Consider the following 19746-nt stretch of genomic DNA (forward strand, 5'->3'; position numbering starts at 1 on the left):
GTCACCTCCTGGTGGCTGGAGGCCATAGCCCGCCTGACCTCTCTCTCCTGGCCAAAGGCTCTCCTGGGTTGGGGGGATGGGATTGTTGCCCTAAGACTGTGACACAGCCATCGTCCCTGGGGTGCTGACCTGAGCGGGCCCCAGCAGTCTAAGGGCACAGCCTGGCTTCAGAGCCCCCCCACAGTGCCCTAGCCTGGTGACCTGGGCGGCCCCTTGCTAGACCTGTCGCCAGTCTTGATTGGACAGACGTCAGTTAGGCCAGCACTCAGGAGCAGGCGGGGTGCGGAAGGCACTCGGGCACCCGGGCCAGCCGAGCCACGGGGCATAGGGGCAGGACGCTCGGAACTGTCACCATGATGATATTAATAAGTGCAAACTGTTGCGTGTTAACTGAGGTTGGGCGACTTGGAGAGAAGGGAGAAGAGGACAAGGAGCACTGATGAAGGGGACCTGTTGACTTCAAGGGTGGTCCAGGAGGCCCCTGGACACGTTCACAGTTGGGAAAGGCCTGAGGAGCTGGGGCAGGGTGCTCATTGGCTACCTCTGGGAAGGGAGAGAGGGAGAGGAAAGAGCAGGTGCAAAGGCCCTGAGGCCGTGGAGTGCCCAGTGTGTTCTGGGAGCAGGAGGCTAGCGTGCCTGAAGGGAGCCAGCACACAGGCAGGGGACGTGGGAACAGCAGCCACCTCAGACCTGGGGACAACCAGGACCTTGTCTTTCTGGGCTACCTGGGAGCCTCAGGAAGATGCTGAGCAGAGGAGGGGTGGGACCTGACTTCCTTCAGGTAGTGAGACGGTGGCTGGCGGAGGCAGCACCGGGAGAGCTGCGGTGGGGGGGTGCGGCTGTGTGATCCTGGAAGGGTTGGGGGTGGGGCTGGAGAAGCAGGACGCTGAGGCTTTGGGCCGGGCCTGGAAGGACGGAGGTGCCATTTTTGAGGCCAAGGGGACTGTGGGGGAACGAGGGGCTCTGCCTCTTCCCAGGACCCCGCCCAGCACATTCCTCTGTGGCTGGACATTCAAGCCCAAGTTCTAGGCAGACGTGCAGCAGGACGGAGTGTCTGGATGTTCTTGGTGGACACGGTCTTCAGAGCCTCTATTTCTCTATGAGTAAAGGGGGCCCACGTGGCCTCTGTCTGCGAGGTGCTATGAAGCTGGATTAAGCATGAGAGGCCCCAGGCAGGGCCCATAGCAGGTAAATGTCACCTCCAGTCCTCCCTGCCAAGTCCTCCAGTCCCCATCAGGTCATCATCTTTGTCGTGGTCTCTGGTCTTACAGGTGAGGAAGGGGACATTCAGAGTGGTTAAGTAACTGATCCAAAGTCACACAGCTTGGACGCATCCTGGCCAGGATTCATGAGCTGAATCTGGAGTCCTGCTGTTAGCCTTCTACCCTGCTGCCTGCTCCCAGCACCTGGCCCTGCAGTCCTGAACTGACCAGGCCACGGCAGCCGCCGTCAGGTAGGGAGGAGACCATGAAATGGAAATGGCTCCAGGCCCAACCAGACCTGCCCCACTGGGGCCCAAACCAGGCTCGGCCTGTGGTTGGGGAACGTGACGATGCTGGATACCCGAGTCGCACCAGGTCTCCCCTCCACCTGCCACGTGACCTGGAGGGGTAAGGCATACCCGTGCCTTGGTTTCCCCACTTGTAAGGGGAGATGATGGGGTTTCGGGAGGACTGATGGTGTGGCCAGGCAGAGTGCCTACAACCAGGCCAGGAACTCAGTAGGTGTCTAATAAATGCAGGCTGCTGCTGCTGCTGTCGCTCTGGCCAGCTTTCCACTGTCACACGTGCCCAGGGCCAGGGGCTGCCCCCTCCCCATGCCTCGGGGTCCTCATCTCCCCTCATGGTGGCTGCCAGGGCCTCTGTGGTCTCCTTCCCACCACTTCCCTGAGCCTGCGTCCCTGCAGCCCCAGCGGGCAGCTTTGACCCACGTTCCCAGCAGCCAGAGGCCCAGAGGGCCACCCAGGGGCTGATGGCCCCCACGGGCTGTTCTCACGGTGACCCCACTGGGCAGCAGCCAGGAGCACCTGATGGCCTCTGCACAAGCAGCGCGTCTGGCGGGGGTTGTGCTGGGACGCAGGAGCTGGCCGGGGGCAGGAAAGTGACCTGCGGCCATGATGGGCACCTGGCGGTGGGGGCTAGTTGCTGGGGCCGAGGGGCCTTGGGCTCCGCCTGCTCTCGTCCTGTTCTGTGATCCTGGGCATCTGTGGAAGCTCATCAGACAGAATCCGCACGTCGGTGACTTTCTGTCACTTATTATGAAAAGACAGAAGTGCTGTTGCTCTTGTCAACACGGGTTCTGTGCCACCAAGAGCCCCACGCAGCCTCGCTGGGGACCCAGAGCCAACTCAAGGCCCTTCCCCCCTCGGGTCCCACCCAAGGCCTCGGCACATGAAGGAGGACACTGGCAGCTGCAGAAGCGCCCTGCGCCCTGTGAAGCCCGTGCTGCTCTCCCTGCCCCGGCCCGGGCGGCGGTTTCCTGGGCTGTCGCAGGGGCTCCGGAAGCTCCGCCAGCACCGGCGCTAGATGACAGCCGCGGAGGCTGGGTGGGGAGGCTCACAGAACAGGACGAACCAGCGCCCGAGCAGCAGGGGCGGGGCCGGGGCCAGCCTGCCCAGGCGGACCTCCCTGCACCTGCGTCTTCCCCTGCCAGACGGGAGGGCCGTGTGCACGCCACCAGGGGCTGCTCTGGGGACCCAGGGGCAGGGCCAACCTGGGGCTGTGCTCCACGGACACTGGGCGTGGGCCTTGCTATCCTCAGGGATGGAAGGGGACGCTCTGGCCCTCCTCTGGAGAGCCCGGTCCCTCATGAGTGGCGGCCGCGGTGGCCTGTGAGGGAAGGGCAGGCAGATGTGGCCGCAGGGACCCGGGGAGCGCAGCCACAGGCTGGTCCCGGCCCTGGGGTCGGCTCCCCGGCGGCGGATCGCTTCCTTCCTCTCCACTGGGTGCCAGGCAGGCCCAGAAACGCCTGATGTCAGCAGGCCACCCGCCCACGGAGGGGAGGAAGTGGGCGGGTGCCCGGACAGACGCGCCCGCAGACGTGCCCCGAGGCGGCACAGTCAGGACTGACGTGGGCATCACGCAGCCGCTGCCGGGTGCTGGCCGGTGCGGTTGGCCCACGCGGGGCTCTTGGAGCGGAGAGGTCAGGGGTGCGGCGGGGTCAGGCCGGGCACCGTGGCCCGCCTGCGGGGGGCGGGGCTGCTCCTGCGGGGGGGGGGGGGGGGTTCGGTGCGTCTGGGTGACCGGCGTGGAGAGGGCCGGGGTTTGCGTGGCTGCAGTGGGCGTGCGTGTGTGATCGTGGGTGTGCACGGCTCCCGTGCACTGGGCGTGGACGGCCGGGGTGGATGGCCGCAGCGCCCACGTGCCAAGCCCTCGAGGCTGTGCCGCCAGTGCGCATGACCACGGGCGCCTCCACGGCCCAGGCTAGGTCTTGGAGCTGGACGGCGGGGAGGGATGTGCGTGGCGGTGCGTGCTCCCACTGTGGCTCTGGTCCCCCAGCCTGAGCATGCTCGCGACAGGTGCAGCCGGGGGTCTCCACGTTCAGACTCCCAGTGGAAGTGGCCAGGAGCTCTCCAGAAAGGCCAGGCGCGGGGGGCTGCCATCCGAACTGGGCCCGGAGCAAGGGGAACAGGGCCAGCTGCGAACACTGGGCCAGCCCCAGCTGCCCACCAGCCCTGTTGCCCCATTTCTGAACCCACAAGCTGCATCGAGGGCTTGACTGTGGGACACTCCAAGGCAGCCCCCAGCCAGACCAGCAAGGGGTCAGCTTTCGGGTCCGTCCTGCCAGTAGGAAGCATCCATTCACCCCCTCAGCAGTGTCTGCCCATCCCCCCCACGCTGTGACTGGCACTAGGGCTGCAGCCAAGGAGGAGATGGACAGAACACCCTTTGCAGCTGGCACTGATGTCCTGGCGGGAACCAGTCTCAGATGAGCGGCATGGCAGGGGTTAATTGGTGATAAATGCTGTCAATAAAGATGAAGGGAAGGGGCTGGAGAAGGCGGGGGTGGGGTGAGGGGGTGGGGGTGGGGGTGGGGGTTCTGTTTCCAGAGGGCGGGCAGCCAAGACCTTAATGGGACACCGAGGTTTGAGGGAAGACTTGAAGGAGGTGAGGGGGAGCCATGGAGAGATCTAGAGGAAGAGCGTTCCAGGCCGTAGCTTGTCAAAGAAGAGAAAAGGGGAGACTTAATACTCTAGGGTTTTTTTTTTTTAACTGATGATAAAAGCAAACGGTGCTGGTGGAACACCAAGCAGTAGAGAAATAAACACAGGAGAAATTGAAAATTCCCAGTAACTGGAGGGCAGGAGGGGACGGTCACAGAGGGTAGGGATGTTTGTGGCCCCGTTCACTTGGTGATCAGAGCCTCTTCCGTTGACAAGGCGGCATCGAAACAGGGCAGCTGGGCCACTCCCGGCACAGCAGTGCCCGCCTCCTTGGTGGCTCCGGGCCCAGCCCTGAGAAAAGCTGGCTTGCAGAGGTGTCCACTCTGCCCCTGGTTCCCCGGGCCAGGGGTGATGGGGAGAGGGGCGCGAACCCCCAGCAGAGAGCTTGACTTTCTCCCAAGTCCCCGAGCCGGCCCCCGCGCCCCAGGGTGACAGCGTCGCCCCCCCCCCCCCCCCGGCTTTTATGAGCTGCGAGGGAGGCTTGTCCCGAGTTGCACAATCCCCTAATTGCTGCTTCCTCTCGGTCATGAATTCTGTGGCGGCCGCACGTTATTAACCTCGCTGAGGCCTTATCGCCTGGAGCGCGGCCAGCGCCGGCCTGGCCTACTTTCCCACCGGATTCCAAAACCGCCTCCCTGCACTCTCGGACTTTTCCTAAGGAGAGGCTGTGCCCAAATCTGCTAAAAATAAAATGTGGAGCAGGGAAGGGGGGCCGCGGGGCGGGTGCCCAGGCTGCACCCCGGGCTGTGGCCAAGCCCCTGCCGCCCAGAAGCTTCCCCGGGAGGCCTGTCCTTGGGCAGCGGGTCCCCATCAGGACAGGCCGAGCAGGGCTGGCAGCCAGGCGACCTGGGGCCAGTCCCGCCTCTGCCCCCACTGGTCCTTGGTCCTTCATCCTTCCTTCTTCGCCCCACAGACATCTCCCGTCCCTGAGGGCTGGCTTCACGCTGGGAAACCTCTGAGAAGGAGGCAGGCGGTCCTTGTCCTAGAAGAGCCTGGCATCCAGTGGGCAGAGATGGGCACACAGAAGAAACACAGATGTCAGGGATGCCGTCGTCTGAGGTCAGCGAGGCTCCTTGTGGAGGTTGGGGTCATTTAAGCTGAGACCGAACAATGAGAGGAATGGGATCTGGCGCGTGCAGGACTGGAGTCAGGTGGGGCATCAGAGGCCACCAGTGTGTGGGATGCCAGGAGGCATCTGCTCCCAGACCTGCTCGAGGGCCTCTGGCACCCAGTGGGGGCCTCCTTGCTCCCCTCACCCTGGGCACCTGGCCCACCTAGCCCTGGGCATGCTGGGACGAAAATGAATCCCAGTGCAGGACAGAGCATATGCAAAGGCCCTGAGGTGGGGAGGAGCTGAGAGAGCCAGAGAAGGGTGTGGGCTGGGTGGGCTGGGAAGGGAGGTCACAGAGGGCCTCAGCAGCCACTGCAAGGGCTGGAGGGACAGGGATGGACTGTGAAGGTAGAGCTGGTGGCCCTGTGTGAACGACGGTATCTGCAGGGAGATGGAGGGCTCAGCACCAGGTCCTGGGCTGGACGGATGTGGTCCCTTCATTGACGTGGGGGACAGGTGGTGCTTCCTGTCGTCGTCTTTTCACCTGGGAACAGGGAGCTCCCCAGATGTGGTTGGCAGCACCCGTAGCCTGGGGCCTGGCCCAGCCGGGCTTGGTGTGTTAGCTGGGGCCACCCAGCGCCCAGACCCCACGCTCCGAGGGGCACGCAGCAGCAGAGCGGGGCCTGGCACAGGAGGCTCCAGAATGCAGCCTCGCAGCGGAGGCTGGGCCTTCCGTTCAGAATCGTGCTTACTCGTCGGGTTGTTTATCTGAGTTGGCTGGAGCTGGGGGCCGGCTGTCCACGTGTCCTTTTAATCATCGCACAAATGCACATGTCGACAGATCAGAATCGGAAACGCCAATAAGCAGAAAAGGAGAAGAAGAAACGGGAGGGGGGGCGGAAGGCCCCGTCTAAGTCCACATGTGCGGCCACAGGCGGTGTTGGAGGGCCTCGGCCAGCTGGCCCTGGCCGAGGACAGGGCGGGAAGCACCCCGTGTCCAAGAAGAGGGACTTTTTAGCTGTTAAGATTAAATAGCACCTCGATCCTGGGCGCCCTGGGTGAGGGGAGAGGGGCCAGGGAGCAAGGTAACTGGAAGATGGGCAGGCGCGCTGGCCGGGTGGCGAGGGCGTGGCCGGGCGGTGAGGGCGTGGCCGGGTGGCGAGGGCGTGGCCGGGTGGCGAGGGCGTGGCCAGGGAGCTGTCGGGGGCAGCGAGCACCTTCCCAGCACTGGCGAGCCCAGGCCTCCCTGGCACCGGGCTGAGGGCGCGCAGGGAGAGGTCTGGGCCATTGTCCTGCCCAGCGATGCTTGGGGGGCCAAGTCTCCCCTTGGGACACGGAGACTTTTAAAGGGCCAGGGCCTGCGGGGGAGGCGACCCGCGCCCGCGCTGCCCTTTCATCTCATTTTACAGGTGGACATCGGGTGCGGGCGGAGTTGTAAAGGGCTTTCCCGGCTTTGAAATGAGATTCTTGAGAGCTTTGATCTGGTCCCCTCCATTCTGCTGTGGGGAGACGGCCAGGGGCGGCAGAGCTGGGTTCAAGTGCAGCTGGACCCCGGCCTTGAGTCACAGATGGTCAGCTCCGGCCTCCCGGGGACAAGAACACACCCCAGCGGGGCCTTCCCACGGTCTCCAAGTCAGAGCCAGCGCAGCTCCTCAGGCGGGGACCCGATCTGGCACAAGGACTGCCCAGGGCTGGCTGCCACTTGCCTGCCATGTTCTGGGAACAGCAAGAATGTCCCCGTGTTTCACTCAGGGCCGGACCGGGTGGTCTCAGTTCATCGGGACTCAGTTCACGGGAGGGTGCAGTGTGAGGAGCTGGAAGAGCCCCATGGAAACCCGGTCCATGAGCTGAGTCCCCCAGGGCCAGGCACAGAGGCCCCGTCACTGTGTGCAGGGCTCAGGTGCCCCTGCCCCCTAGGAGCCAGGGACAGACAGCAGGGCCATGGGGACCGGCACCCCAGGGCTCTGGTGCTGCCAGCTTTGGCTCAGCCATCTTGAACAGGCGGCTCTGGCTCCCTGGTTGGTCCTGGCGGCACGTCTACGGTGCCAGCGGGAAGAGGGACGGGAAGCGGTGCCCACTTGCTTTCCTCTTGTCAAAAAGCCGTCCCAGGATGCCACTGGCAGCATGGCTTAACTTTCCTCGGCCGTGACAGGGTCCTGTGGCCACTCCAGCTGCGTGGGAGTCTGGCACATGGGAGCCTGCGGCTGTCCCCACCGCTGCACACAGGACAGAGGGCGCTGGGTCCCAGGCAGCCCGAGCAGTCCAGGGCCTCGGCCTGGCGGCTCTGGGTCCCGTGTGTTTTCTTTCTTCTCCACTCTAGCGACATCTGCGTGCGGACCTCTGTCCTGAGGAGGTCCCTTCCTGGAACCAAGGCTCCAAGGTCCCCTTAAGCAAAGCGGCTCTGCCTACGGGGAGAAGCCTGGGGGGGGGGTCAGCGGGCTCTGGGCAGCAGCGTCTCTGTCCCCCCGACTGTCTCTCAACCTCGGCCACCTCGTTTCCACCCCTCTGGCCACGAGAATGTGCCTGATGGTTGGCCCCGGGCCTCTGATTCTCTTGGACCTGGACTGGCTGCAGGCTGGGCAGCGCTGCTGACCGCTTCCTCTCCAGCGCGGACTGCTGGGCTGGGCTGGCCTGGCGGGCACTCTGCTGGGTCCCACCAGCCCCTCGTCCCTCTCCTGGGACCTGCCAGCCATCCTGGGCTCGTGTGGAGGACGCGGTGGCAGAGTCCTGGAGCCAAGGGGAAGCCCCTGGCCTACTGGCCAGCAGACGAGGAGGACTCCGGGTTTAACCCCACCATGATCCTTGCTGCCCCCCAGGGCTGAGCTGGCCTCCTGGGGTGAGGGACTCGGCCTGGAGCTTTCATTGATTCACACAGCCAGACGCTGGTGCTCACTCGGAGGCCGAGGAGCATCCAGTACCAGAGACACACTGCATCCCTGGGAGCTTGGGTTCAATGGCAACAACAAAACAGTAAAATCCGGCACATCAAGTAGCAGCAAAGAGCCAAGGAGAAACATACCCGGGAAGGGGACGGTGACTGGGAAGGGCCCCGTGTGAAGTGGGGCTCACTTGGCCTGAGCAGAAGGCATAGCAATGAAGTGAGAGCAGCACATACCAAGGTCCTGAGGCAGAAAGGCACTTGGAAGGGCCACAGGAAGAGCCTGGGTCCCACCCTGCATGGGAGCTGTGGGGGTTTTGAGTGACACAAGGACATGTCCTGACAGATCCCTCTGCCTTCGTGCCTGTGGATACCGGTGCACGGGGGCTGGGGTGGAACCAGGAAACTGGGTTTGCAGGCTTCATGACAGATCACAGAGACATTCAGGAGTTTGAGTGACGTTCTCAGAAAGCACAAGAAAACCAAACAGGATCTTCAGGTTAACCAGAATCAGCAAGAAGACGGAAGGTGCCTGGTGCCCCCTTCTCTGCAGTATCTGAGGCTGCGATGCCGTGGGCTGTGTCACCTGAGGTCCCCCTCATGCTGGCTGCCTGCTGCCTGGGGCGCACTGCAGAGGGTGGGAGCCTCAGCACCTTGGCAAGGAGCAAGGTGCGGGCCGAGCCTGCCCAGGTCCCCGCAAGGGTACAGAAGACCTTGAACCTGACACTCTTGGCTTTGCCAAAACAGAGCTGTCCCCACACGCCACCCCCAGCGCCAAACCCAACTCATCTCACTGCTTGATCCCCAGAGGATGGCAGGGCATGTTTTTGTCTGTGGTTTGGGTTCCCAAAACCTGTGACCTCAGATAAGTGTGACTGACATTCTCCAAAACAAATAGCCACGCAGAGCGGGGCAGAGAGGGGACAACGGAAAGAAGGGGCTGGTTCACCGCCTCAAGGCCTCTCTTGGGGAGGGGCCTGGGCCTGGTGTCTCCCTGCACCCCCCAGGGGCCCCCACCTCCTCCTAGGGGCTCTCCCCCAGGGGCCCCCACCTCCTCCCAGGCCCCCCCTCCCATGGCCCCCCCAGGGGCTCACAGCTCTGTCCTTGACACTTGCTTCTCGGAGCCTTAAATTCTGCAAAATGGACACCTTAATCTCCACCCACTGGGGCTGATTAAAAAAAAAAAAAGAACAAAGTGGTAATTAAAATACCCCACTAACAGCTCGCTGGACCGCTGTGTCCCAGGGTCATTCTCTTGGTGAATCTTCACACCAGCCTGGGAGTCACTGTCACACAGGGTGGCTGTGAAGACCGTCTTTGGTTTGCAGCTGGGACAGCGGAGGCTCTGAGTAGGGACAGAGGCGGTTTACAAAGTGCTACAAGTCACCTCTGGTTTTTAGGAAATGTAAACATGCAAAATATAGATTAAATATCCCAGCGCCTCGGGAGGCTGAGGCAGGAGAACTGTGAGTTCAAAGCCAGCCTCAGCCTCAGTGAGGTGCCAAGCAACTCAGTGAGACTCTGTCTCCAAGTAAAACACAAATTAGAGCTGGGGTGTGGCTCAGTGGCACCCCCCTCAAAAAAAAGATATTAAGTAAAAAATAAACACTCAGGTCTAAGATATCATTAGGTGAAAAGTTTGGCAGGACTCATGACCCAAGGTCACTGTGGTTTTCTGGTGTGTTGGGGTCACAGCAGGGGTCCCCTGGCCCTGTCCTTCTCATTGTCCAGTCTCAGCCACGTGTCCCTGCCTGTGGCCACCCAGCCCACCTGGCCTGCCACCCTCACCACCTCCTCATCTCTCCTGCCCTGGTGTCTTTCAAGGACATGGCCCTGTTGCCTGTGGTGCCCGCTCGGGCTGAAGCCCCCCGAAAGCAGGAACGCGGCGGGGTCCATAGCTCTGGGTCCCAGCGTCAGTGGGTCTCAATGGATTTTCCTTAACGCACTAACTATTGTCTTTCTTTCTTTGGGGGTGCTGGGGATGGAACCCGGGGCGCTTTACCACGGAGCCACATCCCCAGCCCTTTCTTTTCTTTCTAATTTAGAGACAGGGTCTCACTGAGTTGCTCAGGGCCTTGATAAATCCCCGAGGCTGGCTTTGAACTTGCGATCCTCCTGCCTCAGCCTCCTGAGCCGCTGGGATCACAGATGAGCACCACCGTGCTGGGCTGTTTTCTTACTTTAAAAATCTGCTTTGCTTCTTAGAAAGCGAGGCCTCTGGGTGATCAGGAACTGTGACGGCTAGTCAAAGCCCGCACGGGGCCTGGCTTGCTGGGGCGTGGGCAGGAAGTGGGCACCCAGGTTCCCAGCCTGGCCCGGGGAACAGCAGTGTGTTCAGACTCCCCGGAGCTGTGGGGAAGGGGCTCTGCAGCCCACAGCTTGGAATGCTGCCTCCTTTTTAGAAGAAGAGAGACTTGGGAAGAAAACAAACCAAAAAAAAAGTTTTTTTAAATGAATTGAAATAAAACCAAAAGAATGAGATGAAAACAAACTGAGAATCAATGGACAGGAAGATTTCAAACAGTGGCCCCAGGAAAGGACGCGGACGCGGGGGCGGCCCAGGCGGTGGCCCCCTCGCTGGGGAAGCGGGACTTGGAGCCCGGGAGTGAGGGATCCGCAGAAATAAAAGCAGGCGCTTCTGCCACGTGTGCAGAGAGCTGGAGGGACACTGGGTCCCTGGTGGCCGGGGCCTCCTTTCTCGAGGCCGCAGTGGGCTGGGGCTGGGAGCCACTCCGGGCTCTTGGGTCTGCCGCGGTCCCCACCGCGCCCTCCCACCTGCCCCTGCGGCCCTCGAGCGGGTGTCCTGCTGGGGTACCGTGGGCACCAAAGCTTGACCCTCTGAACTTTTTGGTAGCGGCCCCTTGGTGACCTGGCAGCTGGACTCCTGCTGTTGGCTGCTGTGGATGAGAACAGAGCGGGCCTGGGCGGGGCTCGGGAGGAGGGGGCGGGGCTCGGGAGGAGGGGCGGGGCTCGGGAGGAGGGGCGGGGCTCGGGAGGAGGGGCGGGGCTCGGGAGGAGGGGCGGGGCTCGGGAGGAGGGCGGGGCTCGGGAGGAGGGCGGGGCTCGGGAGGAGGGCGGGGCTCGGGAGGAGGGCGGGGCTCGGGAGGAGGGGGCGGGGCTCGGGAGGAGGGGGCGGGGCTCGGGAGGAGGGCGGGGCCTGCCGCCGGGAGGAGGGGAGGGCCAGAAACAGCCTGGGTCACTGCTGCCGGCTGACCGCTGGGGCTCAGACTCCGCCCTCCGCCCTCCAGGCCCGGCTCTTGGAATCCAGACCCCGAAGCCCTCCCTGCGCCTGGCCCGGGCTGGGCAGCCAGTCCTTCCCCAGGGGGACGGGACGGAGAGCCCTTCCCCAGCCTGGATCCCCGCCAGGCCCCCCGATGGCCAGGTTGGCAGAAAGAGGGGCTCACCTGGGAGCCTGGTCCCCTGACCCCAGGAGGGAGTCCCCAAACTGGGCAATTCTGAGAAAGTGGCACCCTCAGGGACGGCCCCTTTTCTGCCCTAATGACAATCAGGCAGAAGGAGGGCCAGGCCTTGGTGGAGTCCAGAGACCCGTGGCAGGTGCAGGTGCCTGGAGGAGGCCGCAGCGCTGTGGCTGAAGCACCCGCCTCCGACCACGTGGCATGGGCAGGTGAAGTCGCCCATCCAGCCTCACGGCCTCGGTTCCTGCCCCAGCACCTGCCCCACGGGAAGGCTGGGGTGGAATGAGGCCGGGCCTATCGGGAGCCTGGCACACAGTAGGTGCTCACAGTTGGACGCTGTGCTTGCACACGGCTTGGTGGTTTCCAGGCAGTTTCAGAGCAGAAACAGGAAAGTCCAGGCCTCAAGTCCAGGAAGATGAAAGACGGGCGGCCTCTTCAGAGGCCCCACCAGTGGCACCCTGAGCTCAAGATCCAGGGTGAGCTGGGACACCGTTGACCTAAAGGGACGTTTCTCCCCCATGTCCCCCCAGGAGGCCCTTGCTGGTCACTCTGCTATTCCAGGGCTGCTAAACAGCTGAGGGCCACTCCTGAGGGGCAGACAGGGCTCTCTGGGTCAGAGGCTCCCCCCCAGCTCCGCCCCTGCCTGGCTGTGTGTCAGGCTCAGCTCCCCTCCTGTAAAACCCCATGATGACATCACACACAGGCATTCAGTCGGTGCTCAATGGACGAGCGAAGGGGTCTCCCTGCCTAGCTCCAGGCCCTCGTCACATCCACATCCACTGCAGGCGCATCCTGGGTCCCCAGGGCCAGCACAGGGTGTGAAGCAACAGTGTTTAATGAACATTCTGTGGCCTCAGCCTCTCCTGAGAGAAAAGGAGGCACAGAGAGGCCAGGTCACTAGGCCAAGGCCACACAGCCTCTCTGCTCACTTGGAGTCAGAGCTGGAACTGGGGCCTCAGCCCAGCCCAGCCCTGTCCCTTCGTACAGGAAGCATGCTGTCCCCTCTTCTTGGCCACACACCGCCCAGGCTTCTCCAGCCGGGCAGGGCAGGCCCAGGGACCCCCCTCCCGGTCACTCTTCCATGTACCTCCTCTCTCCCTGCTGGGGTGACAAACAAAACCCACAGCCCTCAGGCCTCATCTGGCTTCAGACACGTTCCATGCACCTGCGTTCTGAGCTTCTCGTGATTTTGAATCATTTACTAACATTTAAAAAGTGGAGATGCCACATACAACCCAGAAAGTGCAGCTCCTTCTGGACTCTTGTGGCCCGGAGCGCCCAGGCCGGCTTCTCCTCTGGCAGCCAGCCACTCCGTCCTGGGCCCTCTGGCCTCCACCTGGCCTCCTCCAGCCCTGGGCCTCCACTGGGGCCTCCTCAGGTAAAAAAAAAGCGCCTCATGAGCAGGCTGCCCTCCTTGTCCATCTGCAGCCGGGCACTGCCAGGAAAGCCAGGAAGTCCAGGTTGGAGCTGGGCTGTGGGTCTGTGGTAGACAGAGCAGTGGGCCTCAAAGATGCCTCGTCCTGGTCCCTAGGGCCTGTGGGCACATCGCTGCACTGTCAGGACCCGACAGGTGTGATTACGTCAAGGACCCTGGGAGGAGAGGCGTGGTCACCTGGTGGGCCTCGCGTCATCAGGGCCGAGGAGCCCGACAGGGAGCCAGCCCAGAGCACCTGGCCTCTCACATCTGGAAAAGGGAGGCGCTCCCCGGGCCCAGAGGGACCCCACCTGCCCACAGCTGGGCGTGAGCCTGGGGAGAGCTACAGGGTCTGACACTGGGTCCCGTGGCCTTAAACCCCCCACCCAGCAGCCTGTGATCCTAGGGGCAGGAGACCCACGTCAGGTGCCGCGGGCCTGGCCCCTGGCTGGTGAGTGCCCTTGGACGGGCGCCGCCTGCTGCTGAGCCTGGGCTGCCCTTGGAAAAGCGACGAGAGGGACTCCTTCCGGCAGAGGCTGCTCCGAGAGCAGGTCAGTGCCCAGCTCAGCCCCAGGCTCCAGGAGCTGGACCCGCCCAACGTCATCCTCAGGGCTCAGGGCTCATCGCCATGGAGACCAGCCTGGAGCAGGCGCCCAGGGTCTGCGGGGAACGTCTCATCCTGTCCTGCGCCATCTGCCTCAACTAAGGACAATGACAACGATCTCCACCGAAGCCCCTGGCCCGGGTCACACGTGCACCGTGGAGTCACTCGGTGCTCACCGCGACCCTCTCGGTCCCCAATACCTTTCAGACAGGGAAACTGAGGCCCAGAGGCTGAAGTCACCCATGTCCCTGGAAGAACCGTAGCTAAGCTCCAAGTTGGATGGAGTGACTGAGCCCAGCGGCCGCACACTGAACTCTGGGCTGTGCGGTCGCCCCGGCTAATCCGACAGGGAGCCTCCCCGAGGCCCAGATCTGGCCCAAGACTCCTCACACAGCCTCCTCTGGACCTGCTCTCATCCCAGGTGTGACCCCCGACCTCAGGGCCCCCCCCCCGGGCGTGGATTCCAGAAACCCTCCCTGCCACCTCAGACCCGGGCCCCAGGCTCCAGAGGAACAAAGATCCCTCCGCTGTCCCCAGATCTCAGACACTGGGGAAAGTGCAGCGTCACAGCAGGGTGGGGGCGGTCAGAGGAGGCTCCCGAGGAGGGTCCCCGGGGCCAGGCCCAAGAAGAGTGGACGTCAGCCTGGCACAGGGCAGGCGAGGGCTCCCTGTGGGGGGGTGGCAGCCCGGGAAGCTGTGGGCAGAGGGAGTCCGTGGGCTCAGGAACTGGACATGCCACGTAGCCAGGAAGGAGGAGGACAAGGCCAAGAGATCGTCCACCTGCGTCGGCCGTGGGCACCTACGCTGCCTGTGGGGGCCTCGGGGTCCTGAGGACCCACTAGTGCACACGAAGGACGGTGCCAGGCGTCAGAGGGGAGAGGGGACGGGTCTTGTTGCCACTGGGGTCACCCAGCCACTCGCCCCTCCCCTTCTGGGAGCTCCTCCTGCGGGGTCACCTCGCGGGTGTGGCCCAGAAGGCCCAGGGGTCCCAAGGTGCCAGGCAGCCCCTGCCTCGAGGACTGTGTGCCACCAGGCAGCAGCTCCGCCCACCAGGACCTGGAACTGCAGACAAGCGCTGTCCAGCCTCTCAGCTGCAGGCCAGCTGCCCAGCGGCCTCTCCTCCCCTCGCCCACCTGAGCTGCCCACCAACACAAGCTGTGACCACAGGAGGTGCTCCTTGAGTCTCTATCAACAAGAAGGCCGAGGTCTTTGAGCACCTGCTGCTTTGTTTATTTGACAAACACCAGGGACACCGCCCCCAGGCTCCCAGCCCCCTGCTGGGATGTACAGGGTGGGGGTGGGGGGAGCAGGTAGTAAGCCATCTGCACGTCTACACACTGTCCCTGGTAGACGTCAACTCAACCACAACCACCACCTGAGGGAATATCTGTCCCGTTTCCCAGTGAGAAAAACAAGGCTCAGAGAGGAGAGAGATTTTCCCAGAGTCACACAGCCGGGGACCGTCCAAGCCGGGACTGGAACCCACACTCTTCATCTCCCTGGAAATCTGCTCAGGTGTGGGCCCCGGTCCATCCACAGTCTGGCCTCGCCAGCATCGAGTCCGGGAAGCTCCCGTGTCTGTGGCGGGGGGTGCTGGTGCCTGGGAGCCTGGTCCATTCCCAGGAGGCCTCAGGCAGCTGAGCTCTGGCCTCTTCCAGCAACCTCAGACAGGGGAGGCCAAGTGCATGGTCATCCTGGCCAGAGCCGATGGGAACAGGACGTCCCGCTCCTCCTCCTGGCTGGGCCAGTGAGCTATTTTGGGGCATATTTATTGATGGGACATGGGTACCCTGCTGGACTCCTGACTCCAGGGAGGCCCTGGGCTTCTGGGGAGCAAGCCCCGTCCGTCTCCTGCCTACACCCCGGGCCCAGGGTGCAGCCCGGGCTGGCTGGCCCCAGAAGGCAGGGTCCCCACGGGTGTGGACGGGTGCTGGGCTTCACACAGAGCACGAGTCCCAGATTCTAGAGCAAGGTCGGTTCACAGCTTCAAAGACAGGAACCGGGTCAAGGTCAGGCCTGGCTCCAGCCATGCCCCCCCCCCCACCGGGCTCACCTGCCAGGCCAGTCAAGCCCGGGCTCCCTCTGTCAACGGGGTTGGTAATGACCCTCACTCCGAGGAGGAAGCTTAAACGGGCCGCGGCTCTAGTCTGGCTCCCGGCTGGTGACCAACAACCAATAATGACTTTACAATAATGACTGACAGGTGACACTGAGTGGGAGTGTCACCTGGGCCGGGCCTCGTCACATCCCACAACCATCCCAGGAGGCAGGAGAGCCGCCGTCCACCAGTCCCACCATCATCCCTGCCCACCAGTGGGAAGGCTGAGGTCCAGAAAGTCGGTGACTGCCCAGGTCACAGCCGGTAGTGGCAGAAGGATCCTCCCTTGAACTCAGGCCCAACGGGGGACAGGAGCAGGAGCCACCACCCCATGTCCCCTCCCAAGAGCACTGGCCCTGCCCCACTCAGGTCCACACCAGACCCTGCACACCTCTGTCACCAGGTCCCAGGGAGTGGCCTCCGGACAGCCCTAGTGATAGGAATCCAGGGGGCACAGGTGTCGCGCCCTCCCAGGTACAAAAGTCCCCCAGAGTCTGGGCCAAGTCTCAGGTCCTGAGGCCGCGTGGGGCGGGCAGGGCTGCGGGCTGGGCCTGGGGCGGAGCTGGGCAGGGGTCCTCGCTGAGAGCTGAGAGGACTGCACCTGCTCACCACGGGCCAGCGCCCTGAGGGTGCAGGGAGCCTCCTTCAGCCCACAGCAGCCTCTCGAGATGGGCCTCAACCTTCCAGCCTCCCTAACTGCCTCCGGGGAGACACCAGGCTGGCTGTGCGAGGCAGGGTTTGTCCCAGCACCCGCAAAGGAAAAAGAGACCCCTCAAAGGACCACGCAGGCCTCTGCCCTGCGTCCCTGCCAACCTCACCCCGCTCCACCTGCGCCCTGACCTGGGGCTGCGGCCCCCCAGAGACCTTGCTGCTGCGGGGACTGCCCAGCGCCCAGGCTGTCCTGGGCCACCCAGGCCTTCCCTGCACACAGAGCCCCTCCTGCCACGTCCCTCCGTGACCCGCCTGCCCTCTTCCCACCCACAGGGGCTCCGCTCCACACCTGTGCCACCTTGCTCCTTTCCGTCCCACCCTGAGCGCCACTGGGTGACAAGTGACAGCTGCCCTCTGCACCGCGGGTTCTCACCGTGGATTCCAGCCGCCTCAGGTGGAAACGTCTGGGGGAAGGATCTGCGCCGGCTCCTGCAGCCGTGTTGTCCTGCCCAGCCACCAGCCTGACCGCCGTGGGCCAGCCCTGGCCCTGCCTTAGGCGCCACTCCCCAGGGACTGTGTGCAGGACAGCAGGGCGGTGGGCATCCGTGTGGACACCACCCACTGTCCATGAGGCACCTGGCATCCCTGGACCATGGCACCCAACCCCCTGTGGATGCCAAGGGCCCACTGTACACCCAAGTCCACGTCCCTGTCACCACCTTCACAGATGCCACGGTCCTCGCCTGCCTGGGCCCATGACAACTGGCTCTTCCTGCCTGTGTCCCCCCTCCCGCTCTGCACCACTGTGGCCACACGCTGGAGGAGACGCCTTAGAAGACAAACTGAGCCACGCGCCCTGGTGACTGCGCGGCTCGGGAGGCTGAGGCAGGAGGATCTTGAGTTCAAAGCCTCAGCAAAAACAAAGCTCTCAGCAACTCAGTGAGAGCCTGTCTCTAAGTAAAACAAAATAGGGCTGGGGACGCGGCCCAGTGGTCCATTGTCCCTGAGTTCAACCCCTGGTGCCAAAGCAAACAAACAAAAACCTCTGCATAGGGGCTGGGATTGTGGCTCAGCGGTAGAGCGCTCACCTAGCACGAGCGAGCGGGACCGGGTTCCATCCTCAGCACCACATAAAAATAAAGGCATTGTGTTGTGTCCACCTGCACCTAAATAAATAAATAAATAAATGTTAAAACAACAACAACAAAAAACCCAAGTCTGTTGAGAGCCACAGCGGAGTCGGAATGGTCCCTGGCATTTTGCCAGAAGTAATGGTTGAGACGCCAGCCATTAAGATGATGCTGGATTGATTCAATTGTATATAGACCCCTGCTGTCCGCCTAGGGGCGCCCACTACTTGGAGTTCTCCCGGGGATTTCCTGGGGAGTTCGTGTTGGTTGGGAAAGTTCCGGTGGAGGGAGTTCCGGTGGGTGTGGTGTGCCGGAGAGGAGCTGCGTGGGTGGTGTTGGGGAGAGTTCCCGGGAGTGTGCGTGGAGTTCTGTTGGGAGTTCAGGCAATAAAGTTTCCTGTTTGAACATACAAGTGCTTTGTGGCTGCTCGGTGTTTTGTGCTGCAGTCATCTCACAACCCCACCTCTCTTCAAATAAAAATCCTCCTCCTCACCATGTGCTGGCAGACCTTGGGTAATCTGACCCTGGCCCATCCCCTCTACACTTCTCCTTCCCATTCCCTCTGCTTGAACCTCCTCCTGCCAGGTGCCTGGCCCCTGTCCTCACTCCATTCACATCGTGTCCTCAGAGAGCCTTCCAGGACCTGCCGATCCCAAGCACTGGGCGCCCTGGCCATCTCCTCTCTCCTGGGCTTTGACCCCGTGGCGGTGGCTGTCTGGCATGTGGCACACGCAGCAGTTTGCTTTGAGCTGGCTCTTGACGGGCCCCCGGAGTCTTGTGTCACCAGTCTCTGATGTGGACATCCACCAGGGCTGGCTTCCAGGGACCAGTGGGGCTTCCTGTGCTCGGAGCCGGGAAGCCCTGTGGGCTGTGCAGGGGGGCGTGGTCCAGATGTGACAGGGTGTGAGGCTGTCAATCACCACAGCAGCCCAGACACCAGCGCGTCAGAAAGTGGGGTGTGGCCAGCGGCTGCCGCCTTGGCAAAACTCTGATTTATTTAATTCAAGTTCGAATGACTTCACCTTCAGGGAGGCCGCGCTGGGTGCCCGGGACGGCAGGAGCAGCCTGTCCCAGGCCACGGTCCCAGGCCACAGTCCCAGGCCACCCCGGCTCTGGGGCTGAGGCCGGCCGCCCCCAGGGGCTCTGGGGCTGTTTCTGACCTTTTCTAAAGTCCGTTACCAGCGACGGCAACAGCAGCCACCAGCCATCCCCTGCCACCTGCCGAAGTCGGCGCATTTGAATCTTTTCCCACAAAATCTCACGCAGCCGGGCCCCAGCTTCTCGGGCTTCAGGCTGAGACAGGGCCGCGCCCCGGAGGTGCCCCATCCCTGTCCCCCCAGCCTCCCCCTGCAGCCTCCCCTGGGCCCACCTCGCCAGACTCCAGACCCTCCGGCCCGGGGATGGGCGGTGGTGATGGCCGCCTTGGCCCCACTCGGGCTGGTCACTCTCGCAGCAGGCTGGGGGCACCTTGGGGACAGGCCCTGGGGGTGGTCGGGCCCTCTCCTGCGCAGGGCCTGGAGCTTGGCTGATGCTTACCGTCCAGTGAATCCGAACCGTGGGCCTCACAGGGCAGCGGCACGGGAACGTGGTGGAGGGTGGCCAAGGCCAAGGCCAGGGTTAAAAATACCCGGCGGCAGCCGCAGTGCGGGGGGCCTGGGCCGCGGGAGGTCAGCGGAGTCTGTCAACAGAGTCAGGTGACCCACGGGCCTCACACAAAGGGTCACCGCGCAGGGCAGGGACCCATGGCCGCTGTCGAGTCTGCAGCCGCGGCTCCTGGTGTCGAGGAAGTGGCTGTGGCACGCTGTGGGCTCCCTGTGGCCCAGGCCACCGGGGCCACCTGAAAAACAGCCCTCGATGTCCATCCCGGGCGGCCAGCTTGGGGCTGGGCGGGAGGGAGCCGGCATGGGCCCAGCGCCCACTGGGTGCGGCAGGGGCACGAGTGTGGCCCCCGGGGACGTCACCTCGTCACTTCGGGTGGGGAAACCGAGACTGGGGAGTGACGTCACGGGCTCGGTGTCCTGGTACCTGGTGACGATGCTGGTGTTCGACTCCTGAGAAGCCACAAGAAGGGGGACTTGAGTTCCCTCTGCTGGGTCTCGGGACCCTGGACGTGTTGTGGCCTCAGCTCCCGGCCTCGACCCTGACGGAGACTCTCCCCTTGCCCGGATGTCGCCACGGTGGCAGCTCCGTCCTGGCAGAGGCTCAGGCCGGGAACGTCCAGCTCCCTCTCCCTCTCACCTGAGGTCCATCCCGACTGCCCCTGGCAGGACTCAGTCCTCTCAGACACCTGGCGGGCAGGAGCCTCCTTCCGGCCTCCACCCCCACCCTCGCTGGCCAGTCTA

The 19746-nt window shown here is 63.4% G+C and overlaps 2 long non-coding RNA genes across 7 annotated transcripts; one reads left to right on the forward strand and one right to left on the reverse strand.

The window, feature by feature from the left end:
* Positions 1–260: 260 nt before the first annotated feature.
* On the forward strand, positions 261–16726 carry LOC308646063. The gene is made up of 3 exons (XR_014021313.1): positions 261–1188; positions 1272–1453; positions 16608–16726. It is a non-coding gene; the product is annotated as an uncharacterized lncRNA (long non-coding RNA).
* LOC308646061 lies at positions 4054–19256 on the reverse strand. 6 transcript variants are annotated; one of them, XR_014021306.1, is made up of 7 exons: positions 19242–19256; positions 18048–19177; positions 16624–17440; positions 15579–16246; positions 10272–10485; positions 9324–9436; positions 4054–8804 (listed from the first exon to the last, which is right to left on the reverse strand). It is a non-coding gene; the product is annotated as an uncharacterized lncRNA (long non-coding RNA). The 6 variants fall into 6 exon arrangements; XR_014021307.1 differs by having other exon boundaries at positions 10272–10504; XR_014021308.1 differs by having other exon boundaries at positions 4054–8719; positions 9303–9436; positions 10272–10504.
* Positions 19257–19746: the final 490 nt, after the last annotated feature.

The sequence above is a fragment of the Spermophilus citellus genome (assembly GCF_964194105.1).
Source record: "Spermophilus citellus genome assembly, chromosome: 4".
Lineage (NCBI taxonomy): Eukaryota > Metazoa > Chordata > Mammalia > Rodentia > Sciuridae > Spermophilus > Spermophilus citellus.